Source organism: Procambarus clarkii, unplaced genomic scaffold, assembly GCF_040958095.1.
Source record: "Procambarus clarkii isolate CNS0578487 unplaced genomic scaffold, FALCON_Pclarkii_2.0 HiC_scaffold_407, whole genome shotgun sequence".
Lineage (NCBI taxonomy): Eukaryota > Metazoa > Arthropoda > Malacostraca > Decapoda > Cambaridae > Procambarus > Procambarus clarkii.
This window is the reverse complement of record NW_027189440.1, coordinates 155,037-177,146: the sequence shown is the minus strand read 5'-3', so window position 1 is coordinate 177,146 and position 22,110 is coordinate 155,037. Positions and strand designations below refer to the sequence as shown.

The 22,110-nt window shown below is 44.9% G+C and overlaps 3 non-coding genes across 3 annotated transcripts; all 3 read right to left on the bottom strand.

The window, feature by feature from the left end:
- Positions 1 to 2,132: 2,132 nt before the first annotated feature.
- On the bottom strand, positions 2,133 to 2,251 carry LOC138361463 (5S ribosomal RNA). Its single transcript, XR_011226971.1, has one exon. It is a non-coding gene; the product is annotated as a 5S ribosomal RNA (ribosomal RNA).
- A 10,684-nt stretch (positions 2,252 to 12,935) lies between these two features.
- On the bottom strand, positions 12,936 to 13,054 carry LOC138361470 (5S ribosomal RNA). Its single transcript, XR_011226977.1, has one exon. It is a non-coding gene; the product is annotated as a 5S ribosomal RNA (ribosomal RNA).
- An 8,426-nt stretch (positions 13,055 to 21,480) lies between these two features.
- On the bottom strand, positions 21,481 to 21,599 carry LOC138361469 (5S ribosomal RNA). The gene has a single exon (XR_011226976.1). It is a non-coding gene; the product is annotated as a 5S ribosomal RNA (ribosomal RNA).
- Positions 21,600 to 22,110: the final 511 nt, after the last annotated feature.

Sequence of the window (22,110 nt, the reverse complement as noted above, 5' to 3'; positions counted from 1 at the left end):
GTGATGGTGTGGTGTGGTGTGGTGTTGTTAAGAGTTGATTTACGGCCAGCCAGCCAGCTGCAGCCAAGGCAGGGCAGGGCAAGGCAAGGCAAGGCAAGGCAAGGCAAGGCAAGGCAAGGCAAGGCAAGGCAAGGCAAGGCAAGGCAATAACAGGACAGGACAGGCAAGGCAAGGCAAGCAGGCGGGCGGGCAGGCGGGCGGGCGGGCGGGCAGCCAGCCAGCCAGCCAGCCAGCCAGCCAGGCAGGCAGGCAGGCAGGCAGGCAGGCAGGCAGGCAGGCTGGCAGGCAGGCAGGCAGGCAGGCAGGCAGGCAGGCAGGCAGGCAGGCAGCCAGCCAGCCAGCCAGCCAGCCAGCCAGCCAGCCAGCCAGGCAGGCAGGCAGGCAGCCAGCCAGCCAGCCAGCCAGCCAGCCAGCCAGCCAGCCAGCCAGCCAGCCAGCCAGCCAGCCAGCCAGCCAGCCACTCCCACTTTGTATTTATATGCATTCAATTTATATTCAAACATTATATATGTTAAGGGCCTAGTTTTAGTGTTTATTTTAAAAATGACAAACATCGAGTCGTTTTACCAGTCCTTTAGCGTTAACGGTGATGCATTTTAAAACTGAACAGAAATCACCTTTTCTGGATATATCAAATATCGAATCCGCTTAATGTGCCTACAATTCAATCATTCAAAAAATACATAATTTACATCATGCCTTTTCATAGAACAGACAATAAGATTTGAGACAATAAGAACTTTAGTTTTATAACTAAAGTTGCACAATTATACCAACTCTATGGTGGCTGGGTGGTAAGGTGTGTGGCTGGTGTTTTGGAAGTCGCGAGTTCAAACGACCCAATGGGAGTACTTTTTTTTTTTTTATGCCATACAATCTTCCTAGTACTATTATGTAGGTTTGTGTGTGTGTGTTTTTATTCATTCTTTGGTTTTATAGATGACATACATATTGACTCCTTTTACCGGTCCTTAATTAGGCTCTGGGGAAGCAATGGTGGTGGTGGTGGTGCATTTAAAACTAAACCAAAAATCACCAGTTCTGGACGCGTCAAATATCATATCCGCTTAATGTGTCTACAACCTAATTACTTAAAACTACACTATTTAATTCATTCATATCATGTGCATATTGGTCATTATGCTCATACAACCGACATAACAATTTATTTTCATTATTAGAATCATACATTTCATCAAGTAATACAGATACAAAGAGATTTTCTTTCTGAGAAGACCGTTAGTATTGGCTGGCTGGCAGGCAGGCAGGCAGGCATTTGAGGGTTATTATTTCGCCTGTTGATTGGGGGGAGGGTTGATGTGTTAGGGGGTTTTCGGTTAGGTGTGGTGGTGGTGATTGGTGGTGGTGGTGATTGGTGGTGATTGGTGGTGAGTAGTGGTGAGTAGTGGTGGTGGTGGTGGTGGTGGTGGTGGTGGTGGTAGTAGTAGGTGGGAGGGGGGGGGGGGGGGGAAGGGGAATGATGGTCTGTGGATTCCTTCTCCGTACCCCTTACATATAAGCAAAAACATGCCTTCCTGTGGGTATAGAAACATTAACACAAATTATATCAGTAACTGATATTGTAGCCTTTTAAACAGAAAAGATTTGTACATACAAATACTTTTAAATTATCATTTATTTGTGGAAATGGCATTTACGTCATTAAATTGATACCTCAGCATCAAGTGTCCTGCAGTGGTCCAGTGGTAAAGTGTATATAAGTGATGCGTATTCTTGGAGTTGCGAGTTCAAACCCGGATTAAGCTATATATATATATATATATATATATATATATATATATATATATATATATATATATATATATATATATATATATATATATATATATATATATATATATATATATATATATATATATATATATATATATATATACAACATGTTTTGTTTTGGTTGTTTGTTTTTGTATAAAGCCTCACACACTATATTAAGCGAGTTTGTTTTAAACATGACATACATATTAATTCATTTTACCAGGCCTTATTCCACACAACTCCGTGAATTTCCCGTGGAGCCAGCCAGCCAGCCAGCCAGCCAGCCAGCCAGCCAGCCAGCCAGCCATTCAAACAAAAACAAACGAAACAAAACAAAACAAAACAAAAAACATTATTGCCAACAGCATTTGGTGTTCCCAGGCGGTCACCCATCCAAGTACTAACCAAACCCAACGTTGCTTAACTTCGCTGATCGGACGAGAAGCGGTGTTCTCAACGTGGTATGGCCGTTGGCATGAGACTGCCTACACATTGTGGCTAATAACCAACTCTTTTTAGTCATCACGGCAGGATACGGACCTTCTTGTGGTGTCTTAATGGTAATTGTATCCTAACATATTTTTGTCTCCTTGGCATGGATATTTAACATCGTTTATTCAGTCTTGGGTTTATGTTCTTTCGCCATTTACAGACATTTTACATCTACCTACTTCCTCAGCCTACCCTGCCAATTTCTAATGAATTTGTGGATTTTCTTTTGTAATACATACATGTGTGTGCTCATCTGCTCTTCAGTTTTTATGATATTTGTCTCATCTGTCCTGCTTTATGATACTTTTACAAAGAACATGAACAAATGCTTCTATTTTAGAGAAGATATGGGATCCAGGTTTCGGAGCCGTAAAACCAACCGTCGTGATTGGTGGACGAGTTGCCAGGTTGCAGCTTCTGTACCGTGCCGGCACATAAATAGGTTCGGCTCAAGCGGCGGCAGCATCATTCCCCCGTGACTGTCTGAGCGTCTCTCATCACCTTGGTTATCTCATCATCATCATGGTAGAAGCAAAGCCTACCAAGAAGGCTGCGGCTGCTGCTGCTGTGGTGGCCACCACCAGGAAACCTCGCGTCCAGGTTGCTCACCCGAAAACTAGTCAAATGGTTCTATCCGCGGTCGCAGCACTCAAAGACCGTAAGGGCTCGTCTCTACAAGCAATCAAGAAGTACGTTGTTGCCAACAACAAAGTCGAGGCTGCCAAGATCGCCATTTACATCCGAAGATTTCTCAAGAAAGCAGTGGCTGACGGCATTCTTGTTCAGACCAAGGGAAGTGGAGCTAGTGGATCATTCAAGCTGGCCGTAGCAGAGAAGAGGGCCGTTCTAACTCCCAAGAAAGCCACCACAACCAAGAAACCATCTACAGCAGCAAAGAAGGCCGTGGTAACTCCCAAGAAAGCCGCCACAAGCAACAAACCACCTACAGCCTTGAAAAAGAAGCAGCAGCAGCAGCTTGTTGTTGGGAACAAAAAGCCCAAAATAAAGAGAGCTTCAAAATCTCCCAAACCACCCAAGGCAAAGAAAGCTGTCAAGAAAACAACAAAGGCAAAATAAACGACGACATGCAAGCAGCATGAATACACATGACAATAAACATCCAGGCCTCCCCCCTCAGTGGAGGGGCCTCATATGATTCCAAAAAGAGTTTAGTTTTGTAGACAAATAAATCATTACTTTTGGGGTAGATTTACTCTGTATATTATATATATATATATATATATATATATATATATATATATATATATATATATATATATATATATATATACACATACATGGGTGAGGTGATATGGTACCAAAGTTTTGGGTGAGGTGATTGACATTTACACAAGATAAAACACGAACCAATGGGAATAAAAACATAAGAATGGAAGTAACTGCAGAAGGCCTATTGGCCCATAACACAAGCACTTCCTCTTGATGCTTCTATATTGGTTCGGAGTCTTGAAGCTATAATATATATATATATATATATATATATATATATATATATATATATATATATATATATATATATATATATATATATATATATATATATATATATATATATATATATATATATATATATGCACACAAAACTAAATAGTCTTGTTAGACAAATTGCCCCTATTAGAGGCAAGTTGACTAACAAGCCGAATGACTGCAATTGTTTTGAATTTGAGTTAAATCTAACATAGAAATGTAATCAAACCTAACCTAACCTATGCTAACCCAAGCTAAGCTAACCTAACCTAACCTAAGCTAACCCAAGCTAAGCTAAGCTAACCTAACCTAAGCTAAGCTAACCTAACCTAACCTAACCCAGCAATTCATGATCTTAATATAATACTGTTAATTGGATAAACCAATTTGGAAAGAAATGTTCGAAAATAACAAAATTAACTGTGCTTGTTAGGAAAATTGGGCCTTGCATACTTGTCCCAATAGTGTGGTTCTCGCTTTTAGGTACGACATAAACGTATACCTAAGTTGAGAGAGAAAAAGATTCGCACTCAAACATGCATATCGATTGCCAGTCCTGAATTCTGGGTAGATATTCGTGTCCTCCCTTTTCATTTACCATCATTTGGATACTATCAAAACAGCTCTGAGAAGGATAAAATGAATAAAACGGGTAGCTCACTCATGTAAAAAGGAAGAGTTGGGAAAGATCTCTCTCTCTCTCTCTCTCTCCCTCACCCCCCCCCCCCCCACCACCACCAATGATCCTGCTCTGCTAGTATATAACGGAACAAACCTTCCCCCCCCCCCCCACCCCTCCCTCCCCAATCAGAGTCCCTTTAAGCATGCGAGGATAAAAAATAGATTTCATAAGACCCAATGTGCTAGCTGATATCAAAACAATTTATGTTATCGTCTATTAAGCCCTTCAGTAAAAAAGTATAGGGACCTAATTAGGTCCCGTTTTGAGGTGGTGGTGGGTGGAATCGATGGATTAGCCAAGCTCTTATCCGCCGAATCCGTAGAGGGTACGACCCTGGCGCTTCAGAGCGTACACCACGTCCATGGCAGTGACGGTCTTCCTCTTGGCGTGTTCCGTGTAGGTTACAGCATCACGGATGACGTTCTCGAGGAACACCTTCAGGACGCCACGGGTCTCTTCGTAGATGAGACCCGAAATACGCTTCACGCCGCCACGACGAGCTAAGCGACGAATAGCGGGCTTGGTGATGCCCTGGATGTTGTCACGTAGCACCTTACGATGACGCTTGGCGCCACCCTTTCCGAGTCCCTTGCCTCCCTTGCCGCGTCCAGTCATGGTGTTGAAGTTGTGTGAATAATAAAATTTCGGAATGAATGAATGAATTAAATATAGGTCAAGATACCCTAATGGGTGAGCGTGGAAGTGGGGATAGGGGAAGAATTAGTGGGGGTGAGAGGAAGGGTTTTTAGTATGAGGTAAAGTGCCAGGGCTAGACCCAGCTGCATGGCATTGAAATCGTTATGACCAGACTAGGCAGTGAAGGCAAGGAATCGGATCTGTGACAACAATTCGTCTTTTCGGACGACGAACGACGAATGAATTAAATATAGGACAAGATACCCTTCGGGTGAGCTTTGAAGTGGGTATAGGTGAAGAATAGCTTGGGTGAGAGGAAGCGTCGGAGTTGTAGAGATAGAGCCAGGGCTAGACCCAGCTGCGCGGCTGAATATGAGGCTACTTGAACACCTGGTCGGCTTAGGCTTGGCTGGCAGGGTCCCGAGGGAGGGGCGGCGGTGTGAGGTCTTCTTTCCTCATGACGTGTGGAGTCTTCTTTCTTCTTAGGATTTGAAGTCTTCTTTCTTCTTTGAAGCTGAAGTCTTCTTTCTTCTTTGAAGCTGGAGTCTTCCGTCTTCTGTCTTGCACGTTGGTCTGCTCCGAAGCTTGCAGGGGTTCCACCACCTCAAAACGAGCAAAATTAGGTCCCTATACCCCTAAAGAGGGGGGGGGGTGAAGGCGGCTACCTTCGGGCGAGTCTGGTGTTGAAGCTAGGCTTGTTATTCTTCCTTGTTCTCTTGCGTGGAGTTTGGTCTGTTGGCGTGCTTGGTGAAGGTGTGGGTCTTGTCACTACTTTATAATCGTTCAGTTCTTCTCTTGCTGCTCGCCATACGCTGTTGTACATCAGGGTTTTCATGTCAGTTACTACCCTGGTAACAGTTTCCTCGCCGTTTCTGTGTTTTTTCGTTATTGTTCGTGCTTCCACGTCCAGGATTGACAATGGTTCTTCTGTGTCCTTGGGGTCGTGAATCAGGAATCTGCGTGGGGATCGCAGACCATCTAGGCTTACTGGGGAGACCGATTCATTGTCGAATTCTGACAATTCGCAGCCGTCCCCGTCCTCGTGTTCATATACTGGGTCCCGCAGTGGTACGTGGAATTCTTGCATTCTCGGGTCGGTGTTTTCTTCGACAAAACTCATGACAGTAGTGTATGGGTTGAACACTTTCGGGGCTGCTATGCTGGTAGTCACTTTGGGTTCAGGTGCGATGACAGTTGCTGATTCAGCAGATGTTGAGATCGGTTGTGAAGCCGTTGGGGTGCTGTCGTTTGCCGTAGTCGGGTTTGCAGGAGTGGCTGGTGTAGGGTTGGCCTCTGTTGTAGTAGAGCGGGAGGTGAACATGGCCTCTGGTATCACAAACGATGGTAGGTTGTTCTCCTTGTACAGTTCCTTCAGTAATTCATAACGTAGTCTGAGATCTTCGCCTGAGAGCGCCGTTGCGAAGTGTATCAGGGCTGCAACAGTGCTATCAGGGGTGGCTGCAGGCGGCGTGAGTGAGGACGGCTGGCTGGCTGGGTTGAGAGGTGTTGTCTGTGACCTTGAGTGGCTGGCGCGGGAGCTGCTGGTCCAGTAGTTGAGTTGTGCGCCGCTCGCGGCGCCACTTGTCGGGAGTGCTGGGAAGGCTTCTGCTTGAATGTTGAAAGATTTCATTCTTGGAGTAGGATTTCGAGGTCTGGCGTCGATCATTTTCGCTATTTCTTCCTGCCTGGTGGGGCAGTCTTGAGAGACGGCTGTGTGTTCTCCGTTGCAAAGTAGACAGCGCTTGATGGTGGCTGTGCAGGTCCTGTGATGGTGTTCTCCAGTACAAATGCTGCATTTCTGCAGCCTGTTTGGGCACTTCTGGGCGTAGTGGGTGTATTGATAACACCGAAAACATTGACGAAGGCGGAAGTAACGCTGCCTGGTGATCTGGTGGGGTGTGCAGGCCACTCCACAGCATCTGAGTCCGTTGTCGGCCGCGAGAGTAGCCTCTGCTGGAGTCTTGAGGGTGACTTTGAGGGTTGGCCTCCCGCTTTCACCCTGCTGGATGAGGTGGGCCGAGATGGCTGTGAGAGACCGGTTCAGAGCGTTTATGCTCTTCACGATCTCAGTGATGGGCTGTTCGGCGATGATGGCACTCACTCTGTGGATGAATACTGTTCTTATAGCCTGGAACTGGAGGGGAGGCAGGAGTGTTAGCCCCTTTGCCTCGAGTGCAGTGGTCGACGTTGTGGTAAAAAGGGTTTCTAGTGCAGCTGCACTACTGAAGAGAATTTGGGGTCCCTTAACGTCCATAACGACGTCGATGGGTGCTACCCCAGAGGTCGAGGTCAGTAGCTCCATGATCTCGGCCTTGTTAAAAGTGGTGTCGGTTCCTCGGAACCGCACCTTCACTCTGAACAGCATGATGCCTATGCAGGCACCACGCTAGAAATCAGGAGGGAAGCGCTCACGTTGCTGCTCAATATTTACCCACCCGGCAGTGCTAGGTGCAAGCTTCCTCTCCTGCTTGACCACGACGACTTTTCGGCACGATTTCCCCAGACTATATCCCGTCAAGCGGACGTACTTGTAGCATGGCAACTCCTAACTCCTGCCTGTCCTTACTTTATGCTTGTACTCGAGCAGAAACACGGCTTTCTCACAACGCTTTCAAAACTGCAGTTGCCTACTCGTCTGTTTCACGTCTCTGTGAAATGACTTTTGCACAAATCCAAAAAATAGAGCAAAATCAGCGATAATAGTGTTTGAGGTGAGCTGCCTGTTGGCTGCAGCCAGAGGAAGGAGGGGAGGGGCAACGGGGTGACGTAGGCGAGTCGAGCAGCCAATGGCGCTCGAGCAAGCGCCTCGAGACGGCGTATATAAGCAAAAATTTTTCGGCGCCGGCCATCACAAACCACAGTTGTTCACCATGGCTCGCACCAAGCAGACTGCTCGCAAGTCCACGGGAGGCAAGGCTCCTCGTAAGCAGCTGGCCACCAAGGCAGCACGCAAATCTGCTCCTGCCACAGGGGGCGTGAAGAAGCCTCACCGTTACAGGCCCGGAACGGTCGCCCTGCGTGAGATCCGTCGTTACCAGAAGAGCACAGAGTTGCTCATCAGGAAACTTCCCTTCCAGCGTCTGGTGCGCGAGATTGCCCAGGACTTCAAGACCGATCTTCGCTTCCAGTCGTCTGCCGTCATGGCTTTACAGGAGGCATCCGAGGCTTACCTGGTCGGTCTCTTCGAGGACACTAACCTCTGTGCCATCCACGCCAAGCGTGTCACCATCATGCCAAAGGACATTCAGCTTGCTCGCCGTATCCGTGGAGAGCGTGCATAAGCTAAAACGACCACCCTAGTATACACCAAACTCGGCCCTTCTCAGGGCCAAAATATCCTTCTAAGGAGATTTCAGACATTCCTAGCATCAGTCATATGAATTAACCTTCATCTATACATATAATAAATAAATAAATACAATAATTTAGGTGGCATACATACACTGTACACGTGATATCAATAAATCAAGTCATTTGTAGTACAACCTGTCCTCTTACAAACAAAACGCCGTCGCTTTTCATTCTTATGCACTGCCAAGGATCCTCCCCCCCCCCCCTCCAAAAAAAAAAAAAAAAAAAATTGTCATACTGTACTAGAAATAAAAGCAGCTTGTATAAGTGACATACTGTCCTGTCCTGTTTTATTCTGTTTTTGGTCCTCTGGCTTAATCTGTTAAGTTAGGAGATGACATTTTAAATTAACCGTTTTCTTGACATTTTCAAACCTTAAGAGGGTGGCCTGCATAGTAATCCTAATGTGGAACATAACAATGAATCTCTAATCTCTAGAAAAAAGATACCGAGTGTTTATATGTGTGTTGAGAGAGAGAGAGAGAGAGAGAGAGAGAGAGAGAGAGAGAGAGAGAGAGAGAGAGAGAGAGAGAGAGAGAGAGAGAGAGAGAGAGAGAGAGAGAGAGAGAGAGACATGCAGAGACAGAGACAGAGACAGACAGACAGACAGACAGAGACTGAGAGAGAGAAACACACACAGACAGTTTCATAAATATTCTCATTTTATAGCTATTTGCTTTCAGTGACAGAGGTTTTTGTTATAATAGTATTGGTGTCTAACACTCACAATCTCTTTAGAAATTAAAGTGTGGCTCCAATGGAGCCGAGTTTGTTGGTTTGAGGCCAAGCCACCACCACAGGGCAGTAAGTAAGCCGTTTACTTGGAGGAGGTGTACTTGGTGACGGCCTTAGTGCCCTCAGAGACGGCGTGCTTGGCCAGTTCTCCGGGCAACAGGAGCCTTACAGCCGTCTGGATCTCCCGACTGGTAATGGTGGAACGCTTGTTGTAGTGGGCCAGGCGAGAAGCCTCGGCGGCGATGCGCTCGAAGATGTCGTTCACGAACGAGTTCATGATCGACATGGCTTTGGAAGAGATACCAGTGTCGGGGTGGACCTGCTTCAGCACTTTGTAGATGTAGATGCTGTAGCTCTCCTTCCTCCTGCGCTTCTTTTTCTTATCGCCCTTGGCAATGGCCTTCTGGGCCTTTCCGGCCTTCTTGGCAGCCTTTCCAGATGCCTTGGGTGGCATGATGATGCTCGTGCTGGCTGGCGTTGCGATACAATAATGAACTTTTGCGCGAGTCGAGCTTTCCTTTTATATCCCGCTCGCGACTCAGCTCAGAGCGGGTCGCGTGGCGGAGCGCGCTGATTGGTCAGTGGCGGACTCCCTTGATCCTGAGCGGGGTATATAACACGAAGCTCGATCTGCGGGCCGGCATAAAACACCACAAACCCACAACAGCAGCAGCAATGTCAGGACGCGGCAAGGGAGGCAAAGTGAAGGGCAAGTCAAAGTCTCGCTCCAGCAGGGCCGGACTTCAGTTCCCCGTGGGCAGAATTCACCGTCTGCTGCGTAAAGGCAACTACGCCGAACGCGTCGGTGCTGGCGCTCCTGTCTACCTGGCAGCCGTCATGGAATACCTCGCTGCCGAAGTTCTGGAGCTCGCCGGTAACGCCGCACGTGACAACAAGAAGACCCGTATCATCCCACGTCACTTGCAGTTGGCCATCCGCAACGACGAAGAACTCAACAAACTTCTGTCTGGCGTAACCATTGCACAGGGAGGTGTTCTTCCAAACATTCAGGCAGTTCTTTTGCCAAAGAAGACAGAGAAGAAGTAAGCACTTCTGCCACCCACCACGACAAATACCATAACCAGGCTCCATCCGGAGCCACACACACTTTAATAGAGAGATTCAAGTAGACAATCAACTTTCAAACATTAATAATAACATTTATATTGATTTCATTTGGAATGTGTACATAACAAACAAACAAAACAAAATTATAGGGGATATTCAGCATCACTTGGAATATTAACCAATCATATAAATCCAATATATATTTTATATTTTACTTTAAGCGAGGAATTCATATTCTATCAATTTTTAATCATACAAATGAACAAAAGCAATTCTTCACTAGACGTAATGAATGAATAAATGATCAAGGTTTTAATGTGTTTCATGAATAAATATATATATATATATATATATATATATATATATATATATATATATATATATATATATATATATATATATATATATATAATATAATATAATATAATATATTATAATACTTGTGAACCAGAATATGTTTGAGCAGCAGCGATCGTGCCATTGGCCGAAGTGCAACAATTCAAATAATTTAAAGGGCCTGCTCGGGTATATAAGAGAGGCTGGGAGACTGGGGCCGGTGGTGGGTGATGGGTGATGAGTGATGGTGTGGTGTGGTGTGGTGTTGTTAAGAGTTGATTTACGGCCAGCCAGCCAGCTGCAGCCAAGGCAGGGCAGGGCAAGGCAAGGCAAGGCAAGGCAAGGCAAGGCAAGGCAAGGCAAGGCAAGGCAAGGCAAGGCAAGGCAAGGCAAGGCAATAACAGGACAGGACAGGCAAGGCAAGGCAAGCAGGCGGGCGGGCAGGCGGGTGGGCGGGCGGGCAGCCAGCCAGCCAGCCAGCCAGCCAGCCAGGCAGGCAGGCAGGCAGGCAGGCAGGCAGGCAGGCAGGCTGGCAGGCAGGCAGGCAGGCAGGCAGGCAGGCAGGCAGGCAGGCAGGCAGGCAGCCAGCCAGCCAGCCAGCCAGCCAGCCAGCCAGCCAGCCAGGCAGGCAGGCAGGCAGCCAGCCAGCCAGCCAGCCAGCCAGCCAGCCAGCCAGCCAGCCAGCCAGCCAGCCAGCCAGCCAGCCAGCCACTCCCACTTTGTATTTATATGCATTCAATTTATATTCAAACATTATATATGTTAAGGGCCTAGTTTTAGTGTTTATTTTAAAAATGACAAACATCGAGTCGTTTTACCAGTCCTTTAGCGTTAACGGTGATGCATTTTAAAACTGAACAGAAATCACCTTTTCTGGATATATCAAATATCGAATCCGCTTAATGTGCCTACAATTCAATCATTCAAAAAATACATAATTTACATCATGCCTTTTCATAGAACAGACAATAAGATTTGAGACAATAAGAACTTTAGTTTTATAACTAAAGTTGCACAATTATACCAACTCTATGGTGGCTGGGTGGTAAGGTGTGTGGCTGGTGTTTTGGAAGTCGCGAGTTCAAACGACCCAATGGGAGTACTTTTTTTTTTTTTATGCCATACAATCTTCCTAGTACTATTATGTAGGTTTGTGTGTGTGTGTTTTTATTCATTCTTTGGTTTTATAGATGACATACATATTGACTCCTTTTACCGGTCCTTAATTAGGCTCTGGGGAAGCAATGGTGGTGGTGGTGGTGCATTTAAAACTAAACCAAAAATCACCAGTTCTGGACGCGTCAAATATCATATCCGCTTAATGTGTCTACAACCTAATTACTTAAAACTACACTATTTAATTCATTCATATCATGTGCATATTGGTCATTATGCTCATACAACCGACATAACAATTTATTTTCATTATTAGAATCATACATTTCATCAAGTAATACAGATACAAAGAGATTTTCTTTCTGAGAAGACCGTTAGTATTGGCTGGCTGGCAGGCAGGCAGGCAGGCATTTGAGGGTTATTATTTCGCCTGTTGATTGGGGGGAGGGTTGATGTGTTAGGGGGTTTTCGGTTAGGTGTGGTGGTGGTGATTGGTGGTGGTGGTGATTGGTGGTGATTGGTGGTGAGTAGTGGTGAGTAGTGGTGGTGGTGGTGGTGGTGGTGGTGGTGGTGGTAGTAGTAGGTGGGAGGGGGGGGGGGGGGGGGGGGAAGGGGAATGATGGTCTGTGGATTCCTTCTCCGTACCCCTTACATATAAGCAAAAACATGCCTTCCTGTGGGTATAGAAACATTAACACAAATTATATCAGTAACTGATATTGTAGCCTTTTAAACAGAAAAGATTTGTACATACAAATACTTTTAAATTATCATTTATTTGTGGAAATGGCATTTACGTCATTAAATTGATACCTCAGCATCAAGTGTCCTGCAGTGGTCCAGTGGTAAAGTGTATATAAGTGATGCGTATTCTTGGAGTTGCGAGTTCAAACCCGGATTAAGCTATATATATATATATATATATATATATATATATATATATATATATATATATATATATATATATATATATATATATATATATATATATATATATATATATATATATATATATATATACAACATGTTTTGTTTTGGTTGTTTGTTTTTGTATAAAGCCTCACACACTATATTAAGCGAGTTTGTTTTAAACATGACATACATATTAATTCATTTTACCAGGCCTTATTCCACACAACTCCGTGAATTTCCCGTGGAGCCAGCCAGCCAGCCAGCCAGCCAGCCAGCCAGCCAGCCAGCCAGCCATTCAAACAAAAACAAACGAAACAAAACAAAACAAAACAAAAAACATTATTGCCAACAGCATTTGGTGTTCCCAGGCGGTCACCCATCCAAGTACTAACCAAACCCAACGTTGCTTAACTTCGCTGATCGGACGAGAAGCGGTGTTCTCAACGTGGTATGGCCGTTGGCATGAGACTGCCTACACATTGTGGCTAATAACCAACTCTTTTTAGTCATCACGGCAGGATACGGACCTTCTTGTGGTGTCTTAATGGTAATTGTATCCTAACATATTTTTGTCTCCTTGGCATGGATATTTAACATCGTTTATTCAGTCTTGGGTTTATGTTCTTTCGCCATTTACAGACATTTTACATCTACCTACTTCCTCAGCCTACCCTGCCAATTTCTAATGAATTTGTGGATTTTCTTTTGTAATACATACATGTGTGTGCTCATCTGCTCTTCAGTTTTTATGATATTTGTCTCATCTGTCCTGCTTTATGATACTTTTACAAAGAACATGAACAAATGCTTCTATTTTAGAGAAGATATGGGATCCAGGTTTCGGAGCCGTAAAACCAACCGTCGTGATTGGTGGACGAGTTGCCAGGTTGCAGCTTCTGTACCGTGCCGGCACATAAATAGGTTCGGCTCAAGCGGCGGCAGCATCATTCCCCCGTGACTGTCTGAGCGTCTCTCATCACCTTGGTTATCTCATCATCATCATGGTAGAAGCAAAGCCTACCAAGAAGGCTGCGGCTGCTGCTGCTGTGGTGGCCACCACCAGGAAACCTCGCGTCCAGGTTGCTCACCCGAAAACTAGTCAAATGGTTCTAGCCGCGGTCGCAGCACTCAAAGACCGTAAGGGCTCGTCTCTACAAGCAATCAAGAAGTACGTTGTTGCCAACAACAAAGTCGAGGCTGCCAAGATCGCCATTTACATCCGAAGATTTCTCAAGAAAGCAGTGGCTGACGGCATTCTTGTTCAGACCAAGGGAAGTGGAGCTAGTGGATCATTCAAGCTGGCCGTAGCAGAGAAGAGGGCCGTTCTAACTCCCAAGAAAGCCACCACAACCAAGAAACCATCTACAGCAGCAAAGAAGGCCGTGGTAACTCCCAAGAAAGCCGCCACAAGCAACAAACCACCTACAGCCTTGAAAAAGAAGCAGCAGCAGCAGCTTGTTGTTGGGAACAAAAAGCCCAAAATAAAGAGAGCTTCAAAATCTCCCAAACCACCCAAGGCAAAGAAAGCTGTCAAGAAAACAACAAAGGCAAAATAAACGACGACATGCAAGCAGCATGAATACACATGACAATAAACATCCAGGCCTCCCCCCTCAGTGGAGGGGCCTCATATGATTCCAAAAAGAGTTTAGTTTTGTAGACAAATAAATCATTACTTTTGGGGTAGATTTACTCTGTATATTATATATATATATATATATATATATATATATATATATATATATATATATATATATATATATATATATATATATATATATATATATACACATACATGGGTGAGGTGATATGGTACCAAAGTTTTGGGTGAGGTGATTGACATTTACACAAGATAAAACACGAACCAATGGGAATAAAAACATAAGAATGGAAGTAACTGCAGAAGGCCTATTGGCCCATAACACAAGCACTTCCTCTTGATGCTTCTATATTGGTTCGGAGTCTTGAAGCTATAATATATATATATATATATATATATATATATATATATATATATATATATATATATATATATATATATATATATATATATATATATATATATATATATATGCACACAAAACTAAATAGTCTTGTTAGACAAATTGCCCCTATTAGAGGCAAGTTGACTAACAAGCCGAATGACTGCAATTGTTTTGAATTTGAGTTAAATCTAACATAGAAATGTAATCAAACCTAACCTAACCTATGCTAACCCAAGCTAAGCTAACCTAACCTAACCTAAGCTAACCCAAGCTAAGCTAAGCTAACCTAACCTAACCTAAGCTAAGCTAACCTAACCTAACCTAACCCAGCAATTCATGATCTTAATATAATACTGTTAATTGGATAAACCAATTTGGAAAGAAATGTTCGAAAATAACAAAATTAACTGTGCTTGTTAGGAAAATTGGGCCTTGCATACTTGTCCCAATAGTGTGGTTCTCGCTTTTAGGTACGACATAAACGTATACCTAAGTTGAGAGAGAAAAAGATTCGCACTCAAACATGCATATCGATTGCCAGTCCTGAATTCTGGGTAGATATTCGTGTCCTCCCTTTTCATTTACCATCATTTGGATACTATCAAAACAGCTCTGAGAAGGATAAAATGAATAAAACGGGTAGCTCACTCATGTAAAAAGGAAGAGTTGGGAAAGATCTCTCTCTCTCTCTCTCTCTCTCCCTCACCCCCCCCCCCCCACCACCACCAATGATCCTGCTCTGCTAGTATATAACGGAACAAACCTTCCCCCCCCCCCCCCCCACCCCTCCCTCCCCAATCAGAGTCCCTTTAAGCATGCGAGGATAAAAAATAGATTTCATAAGACCCAATGTGCTAGCTGATATCAAAACAATTTATGTTATCGTCTATTAAGCCCTTCAGTAAAAAAGTATAGGGACCTAATTAGGTCCCGTTTTGAGGTGGTGGTGGGTGGAATCGATGGATTAGCCAAGCTCTTATCCGCCGAATCCGTAGAGGGTACGACCCTGGCGCTTCAGAGCGTACACCACGTCCATGGCAGTGACGGTCTTCCTCTTGGCGTGTTCCGTGTAGGTTACAGCATCACGGATGACGTTCTCGAGGAACACCTTCAGGACGCCACGGGTCTCTTCGTAGATGAGACCCGAAATACGCTTCACGCCGCCACGACGAGCTAAGCGACGAATAGCGGGCTTGGTGATGCCCTGGATGTTGTCACGTAGCACCTTACGATGACGCTTGGCGCCACCCTTTCCGAGTCCCTTGCCTCCCTTGCCGCGTCCAGTCATGGTGTTGAAGTTGTGTGAATAATAAAATTTCGGAATGAATGAATGAATTAAATATAGGTCAAGATACCCTAATGGGTGAGCGTGGAAGTGGGGATAGGGGAAGAATTAGTGGGGGTGAGAGGAAGGGTTTTTAGTATGAGGTAAAGTGCCAGGGCTAGACCCAGCTGCATGGCATTGAAATCGTTATGACCAGACTAGGCAGTGAAGGCAAGGAATCGGATCTGTGACAACAATTCGTCTTTTCGGCACGATTTCCCCAGACTATATCCCGTCAAGCGGACGTACTTGTAGCATGGCAACTCCTAACTCCTGCCTGTCCTTACTTTATGCTTGTACTCGAGCAGAAACACGGCTTTCTCACAACGCTTTCAAAACTGCAGTTGCCTACTCGTCTGTTTCACGTCTCTGTGAAATGACTTTTGCACAAATCCAAAAAATAGAGCAAAATCAGCGATAATAGTGTTTGAGGTGAGCTGCCTGTTGGCTGCAGCCAGAGGAAGGAGGGGAGGGGCAACGGGGTGACGTAGGCGAGTCGAGCAGCCAATGGCGCTCGAGCAAGCGCCTCGAGACGGCGTATATAAGCAAAAATTTTTCGGCGCCGGCCATCACAAACCACAGTTGTTCACCATGGCTCGCACCAAGCAGACTGCTCGCAAGTCCACGGGAGGCAAGGCTCCTCGTAAGCAGCTGGCCACCAAGGCAGCACGCAAATCTGCTCCTGCCACAGGGGGCGTGAAGAAGCCTCACCGTTACAGGCCCGGAACGGTCGCCCTGCGTGAGATCCGTCGTTACCAGAAGAGCACAGAGTTGCTCATCAGGAAACTTCCCTTCCAGCGTCTGGTGCGCGAGATTGCCCAGGACTTCAAGACCGATCTTCGCTTCCAGTCGTCTGCCGTCATGGCTTTACAGGAGGCATCCGAGGCTTACCTGGTCGGTCTCTTCGAGGACACTAACCTCTGTGCCATCCACGCCAAGCGTGTCACCATCATGCCAAAGGACATTCAGCTTGCTCGCCGTATCCGTGGAGAGCGTGCATAAGCTAAAACGACCACCCTAGTATACACCAAACTCGGCCCTTCTCAGGGCCAAAATATCCTTCTAAGGAGATTTCAGACATTCCTAGCATCAGTCATATGAATTAACCTTCATCTATACATATAATAAATAAATAAATACAATAATTTAGGTGGCATACATACACTGTACACGTGATATCAATAAATCAAGTCATTTGTAGTACAACCTGTCCTCTTACAAACAAAACGCCGTCGCTTTTCATTCTTATGCACTGCCAAGGATCCTCCCCCCCCCCCTCCAAAAAAAAAAAAAAAAAAAATTGTCATACTGTACTAGAAATAAAAGCAGCTTGTATAAGTGACATACTGTCCTGTCCTGTTTTATTCTGTTTTTGGTCCTCTGGCTTAATCTGTTAAGTTAGGAGATGACATTTTAAATTAACCGTTTTCTTGACATTTTCAAACCTTAAGAGGGTGGCCTGCATAGTAATCCTAATGTGGAACATAACAATGAATCTCTAATCTCTAGAAAAAAGATACCGAGTGTTTATATGTGTGTTGAGAGAGAGAGAGAGAGAGAGAGAGAGAGAGAGAGAGAGAGAGAGAGAGAGAGAGAGAGAGAGAGAGAGAGAGAGAGAGAGAGAGAGAGAGAGAGAGAGAGAGAGAGAGAGAGAGAGAGAGACATGCAGAGACAGAGACAGAGACAGACAGACAGACAGACAGAGACTGAGAGAGAGAAACACACACAGACAGTTTCATAAATATTCTCATTTTATAGCTATTTGCTTTCAGTGACAGAGGTTTTTGTTATAATAGTATTGGTGTCTAACACTCACAATCTCTTTAGAAATTAAAGTGTGGCTCCAATGGAGCCGAGTTTGTTGGTTTGAGGCCAAGCCACCACCACAGGGCAGTAAGTAAGCCGTTTACTTGGAGGAGGTGTACTTGGTGATGGCCTTAGTGCCCTCAGAGACGGCGTGCTTGGCCAGTTCTCCGGGCAACAGGAGCCTTACAGCCGTCTGGATCTCCCGACTGGTAATGGTGGAACGCTTGTTGTAGTGGGCCAGGCGAGAAGCCTCGGCGGCGATGCGCTCGAAGATGTCGTTCACGAACGAGTTCATGATCGACATGGCTTTGGAAGAGATACCAGTGTCGGGGTGGACCTGCTTCAGCACTTTGTAGATGTAGATGCTGTAGCTCTCCTTCCTCCTGCGCTTCTTTTTCTTATCGCCCTTGGCAATGGCCTTCTGGGCCTTTCCGGCCTTCTTGGCAGCCTTTCCAGATGCCTTGGGTGGCATGATGATGCTCGTGCTGGCTGGCGTTGCGATACAATAATGAACTTTTGCGCGAGTCGAGCTTTCCTTTTATATCCCGCTCGCGACTCAGCTCAGAGCGGGTCGCGTGGCGGAGCGCGCTGATTGGTCAGTGGCGGACTCCCTTGATCCTGAGCGGGGTATATAACACGAAGCTCGATCTGCGGGCCGGCATAAAACACCACAAACCCACAACAGCAGCAGCAATGTCAGGACGCGGCAAGGGAGGCAAAGTGAAGGGCAAGTCAAAGTCTCGCTCCAGCAGGGCCGGACTTCAGTTCCCCGTGGGCAGAATTCACCGTCTGCTGCGTAAAGGCAACTACGCCGAACGCGTCGGTGCTGGCGCTCCTGTCTACCTGGCAGCCGTCATGGAATACCTCGCTGCCGAAGTTCTGGAGCTCGCCGGTAACGCCGCACGTGACAACAAGAAGACCCGTATCATCCCACGTCACTTGCAGTTGGCCATCCGCAACGACGAAGAACTCAACAAACTTCTGTCTGGCGTAACCATTGCACAGGGAGGTGTTCTTCCAAACATTCAGGCAGTTCTTTTGCCAAAGAAGACAGAGAAGAAGTAAGCACTTCTGCCACCCACCACGACAAATACCATAACCAGGCTCCATCCGGAGCCACACACACTTTAATAGAGAGATTCAAGTAGACAATCAACTTTCAAACATTAATAATAACATTTATATTGATTTCATTTGGAATGTGTACATAACAAACAAACAAAACAAAATTATAGGGGATATTCAGCATCACTTGGAATATTAACCAATCATATATATCCAATATATATTTTATATTTTACTTTAAGCGAGGAATTCATATTCTATCAATTTTTAATCATACAAATGAACAAAAGCAATTCTTCACTAGACGTAATGAATGAATAAATGATCAAGGTTTTAATGTGTTTCATGAATATATATATATATATATATATATATATATATATATATATATATATATATATATATATATATATATATATATATATATATATATAATATAATATAATATAATATATTATAATACTTGTGAACCAGAATATGTTTGAGCAGCAGCGATCGTGCCATTGGCCGAAGTGCAACAATTCAAATAATTTAAAGGGCCTGCTCGGGTATATAAGAGAGGCTGGGAGACTGGGGCCGGTGGTGGGTGATGGGTGATGAGTGATGGTGTGGTGTGGTGTGGTGTTGTTAAGAGTTGATTTACGGCCAGCCAGCCAGCTGCAGCCAAGGCAGGGCAGGGCAAGGCAAGGCAAGGCAAGGCAAGGCAAGGCAAGGCAAGGCAAGGCAAGGCAAGGCAAGGCAAGGCAAGGCAATAACAGGACAGGACAGGCAAGGCAAGGCAAGCAGGCGGGCGGGCAGGCGGGCGGGCGGGCGGGCAGCCAGCCAGCCAGCCAGCCAGCCAGCCAGGCAGGCAGGCAGGCAGGCAGGCAGGCAGGCAGGCTGGCAGGCAGGCAGGCAGGCAGGCAGGCAGGCAGGCAGGCAGGCAGGCAGCCAGCCAGCCAGCCAGCCAGCCAGCCAGCCAGCCAGCCAGGCAGGCAGGCAGGCAGCCAGCCAGCCAGCCAGCCAGCCAGCCAGCCAGCCAGCCAGCCAGCCAGCCAGCCAGCCAGCCAGCCACTCCCACTTTGTATTTATATGCATTCAATTTATATTCAAACATTATATATGTTAAGGGCCTAGTTTTAGTGTTTATTTTAAAAATGACAAACATCGAGTCGTTTTACCAGTCCTTTAGCGTTAACGGTGATGCATTTTAAAACTGAACAGAAATCACCTTTTCTGGATATATCAAATATCGAATCCGCTTAATGTGCCTACAATTCAATCATTCAAAAAATACATAATTTACATCATGCCTTTTCATAGAACAGACAATAAGATTTGAGACAATAAGAACTTTAGTTTTATAACTAAAGTTGCACAATTATACCAACTCTATGGTGGCTGGGTGGTAAGGTGTGTGGCTGGTGTTTTGGAAGTCGCGAGTTCAAACGACCCAATGGGAGTACTTTTTTTTTTTTTATGCCATACAATCTTCCTAGTACTATTATGTAGGTTTGTGTGTGTGTGTTTTTATTCATTCTTTGGTTTTATAGATGACATACATATTGACTCCTTTTACCGGTCCTTAATTAGGCTCTGGGGAAGCAATGGTGGTGGTGGTGGTGCATTTAAAACTAAACCAAAAATCACCAGTTCTGGACGCGTCAAATATCATATCCGCTTAATGTGTCTACAACCTAATTACTTAAAACTACACTATTTAATTCATTCATATCATGTGCATATTGGTCATTATGCTCATACAACCGACATAACAATTTATTTTCATTATTAGAATCATACATTTCATCAAGTAATACAGATACAAAGAGATTTTCTTTCTGAGAAGACCGTTAGTATTGGCTGGCTGGCAGGCAGGCAGGCAGGCATTTGAGGGTTATTATTTCGCCTGTTGATTGGGGGGAGGGTTGATGTGTTAGGGGGTTTTCGGTTAGGTGTGGTGGTGGTGATTGGTGGTGGTGGTGATTGGTGGTGATTGGTGGTGAGTAGTGGTGAGTAGTGGTGGTGGTGGTGGTGGTGGTGGTGGTGGTGGTAGTAGTAGGTGGGAGGGGGGGGGGGGGGGGGGGGGAAGGGGAATGATGGTCTGTGGATTCCTTCTCCGTACCCCTTACATATAAGCAAAAACATGCCTTCCTGTGGGTATAGAAACATTAACACAAATTATATCAGTAACTGATATTGTAGCCTTTTAAACAGAAAAGATTTGTACATACAAATACTTTTAAATTATCATTTATTTGTGGAAATGGCATTTACGTCATTAAATTGATACCTCAGCATCAAGTGTCCTGCAGTGGTCCAGTGGTAAAGTGTATATAAGTGATGCGTATTCTTGGAGTTGCGAGTTCAAACCCGGATTAAGCTATATATATATATATATATATATATATATATATATATATATATATATATATATATATATATATATATATATATATATATATATATATATATATATATATATACAACATGTTTTGTTTTGGTTGTTTGTTTTTGTATAAAGCCTCACACACTATATTAAGCGAGTTTGTTTTAAACATGACATACATATTAATTCATTTTACCAGGCCTTATTCCACACAACTCCGTGAATTTCCCGTGGAGCCAGCCAGCCAGCCAGCCAGCCAGCCAGCCAGCCAGCCAGCCAGCCAGCCAGCCATTCAAACAAAAACAAACGAAACAAAACAAAACAAAACAAAAAACATTATTGCCAACAGCATTTGGTGTTCCCAGGCGGTCACCCATCCAAGTACTAACCAAACCCAACGTTGCTTAACTTCGCTGATCGGACGAGAAGCGGTGTTCTCAACGTGGTATGGCCGTTGGCATGAGACTGCCTACACATTGTGGCTAATAACCAACTCTTTTTAGTCATCACGGCAGGATACGGACCTTCTTGTGGTGTCTTAATGGTAATTGTATCCTAACATATTTTTGTCTCCTTGGCATGGATATTTAACATCGTTTATTCAGTCTTGGGTTTATGTTCTTTCGCCATTTACAGACATTTTACATCTACCTACTTCCTCAGCCTACCCTGCCAATTTCTAATGAATTTGTGGATTTTCTTTTGTAATACATACATGTGTGTGCTCATCTGCTCTTCAGTTTTTATGATATTTGTCTCATCTGTCCTGCTTTATGATACTTTTACAAAGAACATGAACAAATGCTTCTATTTTAGAGAAGATATGGGATCCAGGTTTCGGAGCCGTAAAACCAACCGTCGTGATTGGTGGACGAGTTGCCAGGTTGCAGCTTCTGTACCGTGCCGGCACATAAATAGGTTCGGCTCAAGCGGCGGCAGCATCATTCCCCCGTGACTGTCTGAGCGTCTC